The sequence below is a fragment of the Oryctolagus cuniculus genome, chromosome 15 (genome assembly GCF_051225735.1).
Source record: "Oryctolagus cuniculus isolate XC-2025 breed Fujian yellow rabbit chromosome 15, ASM5122573v1, whole genome shotgun sequence".
In the NCBI taxonomy this organism is placed as follows: Eukaryota; Metazoa; Chordata; class Mammalia; order Lagomorpha; family Leporidae; genus Oryctolagus; species Oryctolagus cuniculus.
This window is the reverse complement of record NC_142881.1, coordinates 17,224,436-17,234,454: the sequence shown is the minus strand read 5'-3', so window position 1 is coordinate 17,234,454 and position 10,019 is coordinate 17,224,436. Positions and strand designations below refer to the sequence as shown.

General features: G+C 47.4%; 1 non-coding gene across 1 annotated transcript; it reads left to right on the top strand.

Moving 5' to 3' along the window:
• Nucleotides 1–6,156: 6,156 nt before the first annotated feature.
• On the top strand, nt 6,157–6,263 carry LOC127484314 (U6 spliceosomal RNA). Its single transcript, XR_007911183.3, has one exon. It is a non-coding gene; the product is annotated as a U6 spliceosomal RNA (small nuclear RNA).
• Nucleotides 6,264–10,019: the final 3,756 nt, after the last annotated feature.

Sequence of the window (10,019 nt, the reverse complement as noted above, 5' to 3'; positions counted from 1 at the left end):
AATCATCAATCCATCCATTCATCCATCTGTCCATCCACTCATTCAACAGATATTTATTGAGTGTTTATGTGAGCCAAGTATTCAACTAGATGATAAGCTGGGGATCCTGTGGTGAGTCTACACTCTGGGAAGGTGTAGTCCCATGAAGAATGTAGACAAAGAAGGAGGCTAATAGTCACAGCACTGAACTGGGGGAAGCTGGCCAGACTCCTGGGCTTAGAGGAACAGCCCCTAAGGAAACCCTGAGACCCAAAGATTAAGAAAAAGGAGGAGAGAGGAAGGAAGGGAATGGGACTTTTTTTCCCAAAATCTAAACATCCAAGGTATCTCTGCTACTCTACTAAGCCAACTAACCCATCTTGCCAAATGCTCAGCCTCTTGAGTTGGTGGGTTTCCATGTAGAAAAAGCACAGATTTGGAAGTGGTGACTTAGGACAATTTGCTTGAATTTTTCTGAGCCTCAAACATCTCACTTGTGATGGATGCAAGGTAATAATTCTTACACTGCAAAATTGTTGCAAGGACTGGGTATGTCATAGACAAAGCCCCTAGCACAGGGGAGGCCTTTGCAAATGGCCCATCTTAGTACTGTGAAAAGCACAAAAGCAGGTGAGTGGTTCTTAGAAGCATGGGTGGGGACTCCCAGGAAGCTTAAAAAAAAAAAAAAGGACAAATAAACAGACACACCCAGGCTTCATCCCAGGAGATTCTGAGTCACTGTGCCTGGGGTGGGTCTCTAGCATTCAGATTTTTCTGAGCGCTCCAGAGGTGACTCTGATGTTAGCCTTGGTTGTTAACTGCTGCTGTGCCCAACAGAAACAGGGGTCTGTGGCATGCACCTAGCTGCCGCTGTACACACATGAAAACCACGCTGAGAGCACAGTAACCACGATTTAAGGTAACTGCCGAGGCCGGCACCGCGGCTCACTAGGCTAATCCTCCGCCTTGCGGCGCCGGCACACCGGGTTCTAGTCCCGGTCGGGGCGCCGGATTCTGTCCCGGTTGTCCCTCTTCCAGGCCAGCCCTCTGCTGTGGCCAGGGAGTGCAGTGGAGGATGGCCCAGGTGCTTGGGCCCTGCACCCCATGGGAGACCAGGAAAAGCACCTGGCTCCTGGCTCCTGCCATCGGATCAGCGCGCTGCGCCGGCTGTGGCGGCCATTGGAGGGTGAACCAACGGCAAAAGAAAGACCTTTCTCTCTCTCTCTCTCTCTCTCACTGTCCACTCTGCCTGTCAAAAAAAAAAAAAAAAAGGTAACTGCTGAACAGACGGTGAACAGCCAGCCGTGTATCAGTAACATGCCGCCCCGGTGATTGCGAAGGGACTTAGATGAATCGGTGACCGTGGACCTGCAGAATCTCTCAGGCTCTTCCAAACGATGCCTGTAGCAACGTCTGGCATGAGTCAGTGGAATTTAGCTGTCATATTTCTCTCGACTGACCACCATAACCCTTCAGTAACTGATCTAGTAAATTAGTAACTCCCATCATACAGCAGCTTAAACTTTCTGGAGTTCAGGATCACTGGCCGAAAATAGACTCTGGCTGTAGAATGTCCGGCATGACGAGGACAGAAGAGTTCAGACAACATTTGCTCGTGAAAAGTTTCAATATTTCAATCCACAGACTAATGTTTAAGTTCAGAACAGAAGTCTTAAGTTTTTGTTTGTTCTGTGAATGGAGAGTGTCTGGGTGATGGTTTCCCTTCACCCCCTGCCTCGCTGCAAGACAATACAACACAACACAACAGGGCTGAAGCTCGGTCTGCAGAGAGCTTGGGACCAGTTGCTTTCTCCAGACTGCTGGAAAAAATCTCAGGAAGAAGCAAGATTTCTCTTTAGAGATGGTGCTGTTGCTCTGGAGAGAAAGAGAAGACAAAATGTTCCTGATTTGGCCTGAATCATTCCAGGAAAGAAAAGTCCTAGTCCACAACACTTGTCAGATATGGTCCAAGGAACCCACCCGAGAACCACTGCAGGAAGCACATTAGATTTACAGATTCCTACCCAGGAATGTGAATCTGAATTTCTGAAGGCAAAGACCTAATCCCTCCAGCTGATTTTCAGAGTTACACCATTTTTTTAAAGATTTATTTATTCATTTAAAAGTCAGAGTTACAGAGAGGCAGAGGCAGAGAGAGAGAGAGAGAGAGAGATCCTTTCCAAATGGCCTCAATGGCCGGAGCTTGATCAATTCGAAGCCAAGAGCCAGAGCTTCTTCCACGTCTCCCACATGGGTGCAGGGGCCCAAGGACTTGGGCCATCTTCTACTACTTTCCCAGACGCATTGGCAAGGAGCTGGATTGGAAGTGGAGGAGCCAGGACTTGAACTGGTGCCCATATTGGATGCCCTCACTGCAGTCAGTGGTTTATCCACTACACCACAGTGCTGGCCCCAGTCACACCATCTTATGAGAAGATACAAATATCTTTGTAGTACACTCATATTTTGCAACAGTGGAATTCTATTTCTTGGTTTAGGTGAAAAAGAAGAAGAATACGAGGAGGAGGAGGAGGAGGAGGAAAAGCATGAGACCCAGAGCCTCTCACTTCTGTCTCTGTTCCTTAACTAATTCTCACACAGAAGTGCCTTATAGTTTTTGGATTTCAGTTTCCTTTTCTATAAATGGGACTAAAAAAACCATCATTTAAAGAAACATCATAATTCCTGTCCACCTTACCTTAAAGATGAAATGAGACAATCAAAAGAGAAATGCTTTTTTCCCCTAAGTTTATTTATTTGAGAGATGACAGGGAGAGAAGGAGAGCACCAACCTTGAGTTCACTCTTCAAATGCCCACAATGGCTGGACTGGGCTGGGCCAACGCTGGGAACTAGGAACTCAATCCACGTCTTCCACATGGGTGTAGAAGGAACTCCCTCACTTGAGCCATTATGGCTGCCCTCCCAGAGTCTACACTGGCAGGAAACAGAACGTAGAAGCCAGAACCAGATATCAACCCTAATATGGGTGGGGCATTCTTTATTTTTTTAAAAGATTATTTTATTTGAAAGGCAGAGTTAAAGAGAGAGAGAGAGAGAGAGAGAGAGAGAGAGAGAGGTGTCTTCCATCTGCTGGCTCATTTCCTAGATGGCTGCAACAGCCAGAGATAGGCCGATCTGAAGCCAGGAGCCAGGAGCTTCTTCTGGGTCTCCCACGTGGGTGCAGGGGCCCGAGGACTTGGGCCATCTTCTGCTGCTTTCCCAGGCCACAGCAGAGAGCTGGATTGGAAGAGGAGCAGCCAGGTTTCGAACCAGCACCCACATGGGATGCCGGTGCTTCAGGCCAGGGCGTTAATCCGCTGTGCCACAGTGCCAGCCCCCCCAAAAAGAAATACTTTGAGAACTAAAAATATATAGTTCTGTCATAACAGTTATTTTGTCTACAAAGGTTCTATAGTTCAAGAGTCTCAACTAATGTTATTTCTAGCTAAATGATAACCAGTCTTCTTAACCTGGCTGTTTTTATGCAAATGGAGAAGGATTTTCCATATGCGATGAGCCATCTAGCCCTGAGCATCAATAAGATGGTTCAGATGTTGAAGAACCAGACAGGGGTCATTGAAGCCCTTAACACATCACTCTAGAATTGCAAAATTCCTGTCTCAAGCAGGCACTGAGAAGCAGGGGGGGGAACTTAATACACTTCCCAAAGCATACTGTGTTATTCCACTTTCAGGAAGCTGCTGAAGTCAGAACTTTCTGGAGCCAAAGCAATGCCCCACTATCTTTTGAATGCTTGCTTGTGGAAATATTTTTCCTGTTCCGAGCAATATATGCATACATATATATATATCATAAATAAAATGAATATTACGTGTGTGTGTGTGTGTGTGTGTGTAACAAGCCAACATGATGCATTTTTGGACAGCTCTTTCCCGGGATTCTAGTCTCCTGGGCCCCAGATGTGAATCCTCAATAATGGGACAAAGACTTTGTCCTACATTTAGTTGATATATAAGAACTCTCTACTACCCACTTAAATTGCCTACCTGAGTCTTTAGTCTGAGAAAGGTTGTCTCCTTCACATGACACATTCTTAGACATGTTCAATTGGACTAAGTCAAGCACTTAACAGTCCTGTACACAGTGTTCATCTTTATTTATATATAGAGGTATTTATTTCTTTGAAAGGTGGAAGAACACCTTCCATACCCTGATTCATTCCCCCAAATGCCCACAACATCCAAGGCTGGACCAGGTCAAAGTCAGGAGCTGAGGACTCCATCTGGGTCTCCCATGTGGGTAGCAGGGACTCAAGTATTTGGTTCATCATCCGCTGTCTTCCTGAGAGCTTTAGTGGATTGGAAGCAGACTAGCTGGGACTTGAACCAGCACTCTGATAGGGGATGCCAGGGTCACAAGTGGCAGCTTAACCCATTGCACCACATCAGCCCCGCAGCAGGTGATGTTTCGTCCCCGACAGCTCTTCCATACTTCACTCCGGCATAATCCTACAGGTGCCTGTCCGATCATTGCTTTGAATATGCGTGTTTTCCAGGAAACAGCCATTGAAGACAGAATTCTGAAAAGCCTCTATCTAGCCCTAGGAGAAAGCGAGGCAAGGCTGGTGGAGGAGTGAGAAGACAGAGAGCGGGAAGGAGGGCCCTTGGCTTAGCTTCTTTGAGGGAGACAGCCCTCTCATTTCCAAGTGCAGGATGCAAGAGCTTCAAGACACTAAGGCACAGAATATGAACTTGAAAAAATGACAATGATGACGATGATGGTGGTGAGTAGCTGTCATGTTTTAAGCCTTTACTATGTGGTAGACACTGTGCTATGTGCTTTCCATGTGTTATTGCATTGCATTCTTACAAAGTATGGGGTAAGATAGATGTTTATCACCATTTCACAGGTAAGAAAACTGAGGGTTAGAAAAGTTGACATTTTGTTCAGTCATACAACTAGTAGGTGGCAGATCTGGACCAGCGTCTGTCGTCTTCTTTTTCTGTTCCTCCTGTCCTGTTTCAGATTATAACATAATTCTGGCTCATTTCTGCCTACACAGACGCTTGTAGCTCACACCCTGTGTTCTTCTGTGTCTGTTTATCTGGAAGTTGTTTGTGTGGTATTGATGGTCCCTTGGGTCTGATTAGGCTTTCTTGGTCCTAGAAATCCTGTTTTCTGTTACTGCTGGCTATAGGGGGAAAGTTACAAAGGAAATGTGAGCGCGAGGATTCTTTTGACCAGAGTTTTGAGGCCTCCTGACAATCAGCTACCTCTCCACCCTGAAGACTCACGGACTAAGCACAGGGAGTGAGTGATGTGCACAAAAGTGCAAAGGCCAAGGCAAAACACAAAGGAAAGGAGGCCAAGGCGGGCACAGCCGAGAGGGTCCCGAGTGCGGCCCTACTCCCCAGCACCCTGCCCTGGTGACCAAGTTTTGCTCTCCTGAAGAGGAAGGGCTGGCTTCATGGGGGGACTTTAGAACCATGCCTGGTAAGCCAGGCTGGGCCAGAGGTGAGTAACAGCTTCATATGCTAAAATAAAACAAAACAAAAATGCTGACGGGAGTCGCGGGGCATGGAGCAATTCTGGAATGAGCGTCTTCCTTCCTCTGAAGGACAGTGTCCACCAGGAAGTCTATACAGGAACATCTCTGCTGATGAAGCTCACGCAACACTTCCGTGCTCCATCCTGTGTGAAGTGGACGGCCCCGCTTGCATCCGCCGCACCTGTTCAACTACCTGGACCTGAGCAGCCACTCAGTAACTGTGCATGGTTTAAGTAAAGAGCAGGGACTTCCATCTGGAAGGGGTTGAGCCTGGGAGATAACAGGACATCCAGAGGCTCACAGGAGTGAGCAGGTGGCATTGGTCAGGCCACGAATGAGACAGAGAGAGAAGTGAGAGGTCTCAGCTGGGTTGTCCAATTGTGGTCAACAGAAGAGTTGTGTAGGGGCCGTAAGTCTAGAGAATGATGCCAGATTGTGAACCTGGGGTCAAAACAGAGAACAGGCCTGGGATGTACTTGTGTGTCAAGAAAGGGCCCAGGAGCGGAGGGCAGAACCTAGGCCTTGGCAAACCACACTCTGGGATTGATCCTGCCCCCTTACCCCTCATCCTATCTGCAACATAGAAACAATAACACCTTCTATTCTGGCCATCTATTGCTGTGTCTCCAAGCAGCTCAGAACTTAGTGGTGTAAAACAGCAGCCATGTGCTCGCCTGGGCAGCACATATACTAAAATTGGAACGACACAGAGACGATTAGCATGGCCCCTGAGCAAGGATGACACGCAAATCCATGAAGCATTCCATATTTTTCTGCATGGGTGCAAATAGTTGAAATCTCTACTTAGAATGGAGTTGGTCTTCTGTATATAAAATCATTTAAAAATGAATCTTAATGGAAAATGGAGTGGGAGAGGGAGTAGGAGGTGGGATGGGAGTGGGGGTGGGAGGGTGAGAATAGGGGGAAGAAACACTATATCCCTAAAAGCTGTACATATGAAAATTTGTATTCATTAAATAAAAACCTTCAAAAATTAATAAAACAGCAGCATTTTATTGTGTCTCATAATTCTGGTCAGGGCTTGGCTGGGTGGTTCTGTTCCACGTGGGGTCATGGAAGTCACTGGGGGGTGTGCAGCTGCTCTGGAAGGTGTGAGGTGGCATCACTCACAGGTCTTGAGCTCTAGCCAGGTAATCGGCACACTGGCTCAGCTGACACAGTCAGCACACCTATGCCAGGATGTCCCACCATGGTGGAACTCTTTATTAGATTAGTTGAACTTCTTGTGTTGCTTCAGGAAACAGGAAACAGCTTCCCCGCTTTTCATGGCCAGGGCTTCCACTATACTAAATTGCTGAAAGAACAGCTGTCCCTCAGTGGTGTCCACAGGGGATTTGTTCCAGCATCTCTCCCTGCAACCATGTATAGCAAGGGAAAGTCTTCTGGGGGCCTCTCAAAACTTGCATTGTTCGTGAGCAGGAACATGGGAGACGACGCCGTGTACTAACATGGAATTGTCAATGAAGGTTCTTGGTTTCCTGCAGCCACGGATACCAAAATGCTCAGATGCTCAAGTCCCCTGTATAGAATGCCAAAGTGTTTGCACATAGCCCACGTACATTCCTCTATACTTTTACCATCTCTGGATTACTTACAATACCTAATACAATGGAAACGCTATGCAAATCATTGTTATACTCTATTGTTTGGGGAATGATCATGAGAAAGAAGAAAGTCTGTACATGTTCAGTACAGACACAATATTTTTAAAAATATATTTTCAGGGCCAGTGTTGTGGCACAGCAGGTTAATTCTTTACCTGCAATGCAGGCATCCCACGTTGGAGTCCAGGTTCACGTCTCAGCTGTTCTTCCAATCCAGCTCCCTGCTAATATTCTTAGGAAAGCAGCAGAGGACAGCCCAAGCGCTTGGGCCCCTGAGACCTATGTGGGAGACCCAGATGGAGTTCCAGACTCCTGGTCTTGGCCTAGTCCAGCCCTGGCTGTTGCAGCTATTTGGGGAGTGACCCAGTGGATGGAAGAACTCTCCCTTTCTCCATCTCTACCTCTGCCTTTTTTTTCTTAAAAGATTTTATTTGGCCGGCGCCACGGCTCACTAGGCTAATCCTCCGCCTAGCGGCGCCGGCACACCGGGTTCTTGTCCCGGTCAGGGCGCCGGATTCTGTCCCAGTTGCTCCTCTTCCAGGCCAGCCCTCTGCTGTGGCCAGGGAGTGCAGTGGAGGATGGCCCAGGTGCTTGGGCCCTGCACCCCATGGGAGACCAGGAAAAGCACCTGGCTCCTGGCTCCTGCCATCGGATCAGCGCGGTGCGCAGGCCGCAGTGCGCTGGCCGCAGCGGCCATTGGAGGGTGAACCAATGGCAAAGGAAGACCTTTCTCTCTGTCTCTCTCTCTCACTGTCCACTCTGCCTGTCAAAAAATAAAATAAAATAAATTAAAAAAAAGATTTTATTTATTTTTTTGAGAGGTAGAATTACATACGAGAGAAGGAGAGACACAGGGAAAGCTCCTCCATCCACTGGTTCACTCCCCAAGTGGCTGCAATGGTAAGAGCTGGGCCCATTCTTTTGGGTCTCCCATGTGGGTTCGGGGCCCAAGCATTTGGGCCATCTTGCACTGGGAAACCAGGGCATTAGTGAGGAGCTGGATGTGAAGAGGAGTAGCCAGGAAATGGACTTATGTCCATATGGGATACTGGTGCTGCAGGTGGGGGCTTACCCTACAATGCCACAGTACTGACCCCTCTCCCTCTGTCTTTGTCACTCTGCCTTTCAAATAAATAAAATGAATCTTTAAATCTTTATATATAGATTCTTGAATCTTCAGATGAGGTTGAATCTTCAGATGAGGAACCTGCAAATACTGAGCACCAGTTGTATACCTAAGACTACCTAGATGCAAGAGGAAGGGAGACAGACCCCAAGTCTTTACCGGAAAAGCAGTACAGAATTTGTAGCCATGTTGAAAACTGCAGCCCTTCCGCACGTGAAGATTCAATGGAAAGCATTTAGCACAGTTTCTGGCGTGCAGTAGGCACTTACAATGTTGGTGACTTTTCTCCATCTTATACTCTTGGGTAGAAGAATAAACCAAGTTTATGACCAGGGATTTCACAACAAGAAGGCTTGTATCAGTTAGGAAGCTTTAGTCACAAGTAACAGCAAACTAACATAAAGTGCCTTAAACAATGAACTCATTTATTACCTTACACAACAAGGAGGCTGGGGTTGGAATGATTCCAGAGTGGAGCATTTAGTTGCCCAATTGTATCGTCTCTCCATTTTTTCACCCTCAGCCTGTTAACTGACCCTCATAAGAAAGACTCCCTCATAGTCCCAGGCTGGCTGCTGCAGCTCTGAGAATCACATGAAACCAAGAACATTCATTGACAGTTCCATGGGAATGCACGGTGTAGGCTCCCATGTTCCTGTTCACGGGCAGTGCAAACTCTGGGAGGCCCCCAGAAGACCTTCCCTTGCTACACATTGGTCTATGGCCAAATCATTCACTGGGCAAGAATGAGACCACTATGATTGATTTAGAGCAAAGTTTTCACTCCTCCAGGCTTCCCGAAAAGCTCTGGTCACTTGGACCAGGTTAATACAATCCAGATCCCAGTAATGAGGGAAAAGGGAGAGAATGGCCACTGAGGAGAAAGGCGACAGCGACTTCCACAGTCCACACCGTGGTTCAGGCATCACATCCGTCCTCCTGCACATGGTCTGCCCATGTGGCAGGCACTGGTCAGGGTCCAGAGCCTGGGGATTCTCCTGGTGAGCATTAGAGGTCATTCCCTCGGAGGTCAGGTGAGAGGGAGAGCAGAGAACGAGGGGAAGAAGATGAAATACAGGAGCAGACATCTAAACCTGCGACATCTGGGCCACTGGTTGGATGAGGACCCGGAAAGGCAAAGGGACAGCCATTGCGGCAAAGAGCATGGCAGTTTCTCCAAAACTAGAGCTGCGTCCACCCTGTGATCCAGCGAGCCCACTTTGGCATATGCTCAGAGGAACGGAAATCAGTGTGCGCTGAAGTTATGTGCGCTTGCCTCCTTTTCGCAGCCCTGTTCACAACAGGCAAGGACGGAGGCTCAACCCAAGTGTTCATCAACCGATGAATGCGTCACAACAATCTCGAACATCCGCAAAGGAGCATTTTTGAAAACGCAGGCATTTCTATCATTTGTGACAGCATGGATGAACTTAGAGGACGTTGTGTCACATGAAATAAGCCAGACATAAAAGGACAACTCTGTATGATCTCACTTAAGTGTGCAACTTAAAAAAAGTCAAACTCATAGATGTAGAAAATGGAATAATGGTTACCAGGGGCTGGAGCTGGGGGGCAGGTGTGGGTGGGGAGATGAGGGAGAGGAGGATGGGGACAGGGGAGACATTGATCAATGGGTACAGAGTTCCAGTTAGACAGGAAGAGAAAGTTCCGGTGTCCTGTTGCACAGCATGGTGACTTTAAATAGCTAATAAGATATAAATATTTTCACCACAAAGAAATAATAAATATTTGAGGTGCTAGATATGCTAATTAGACTA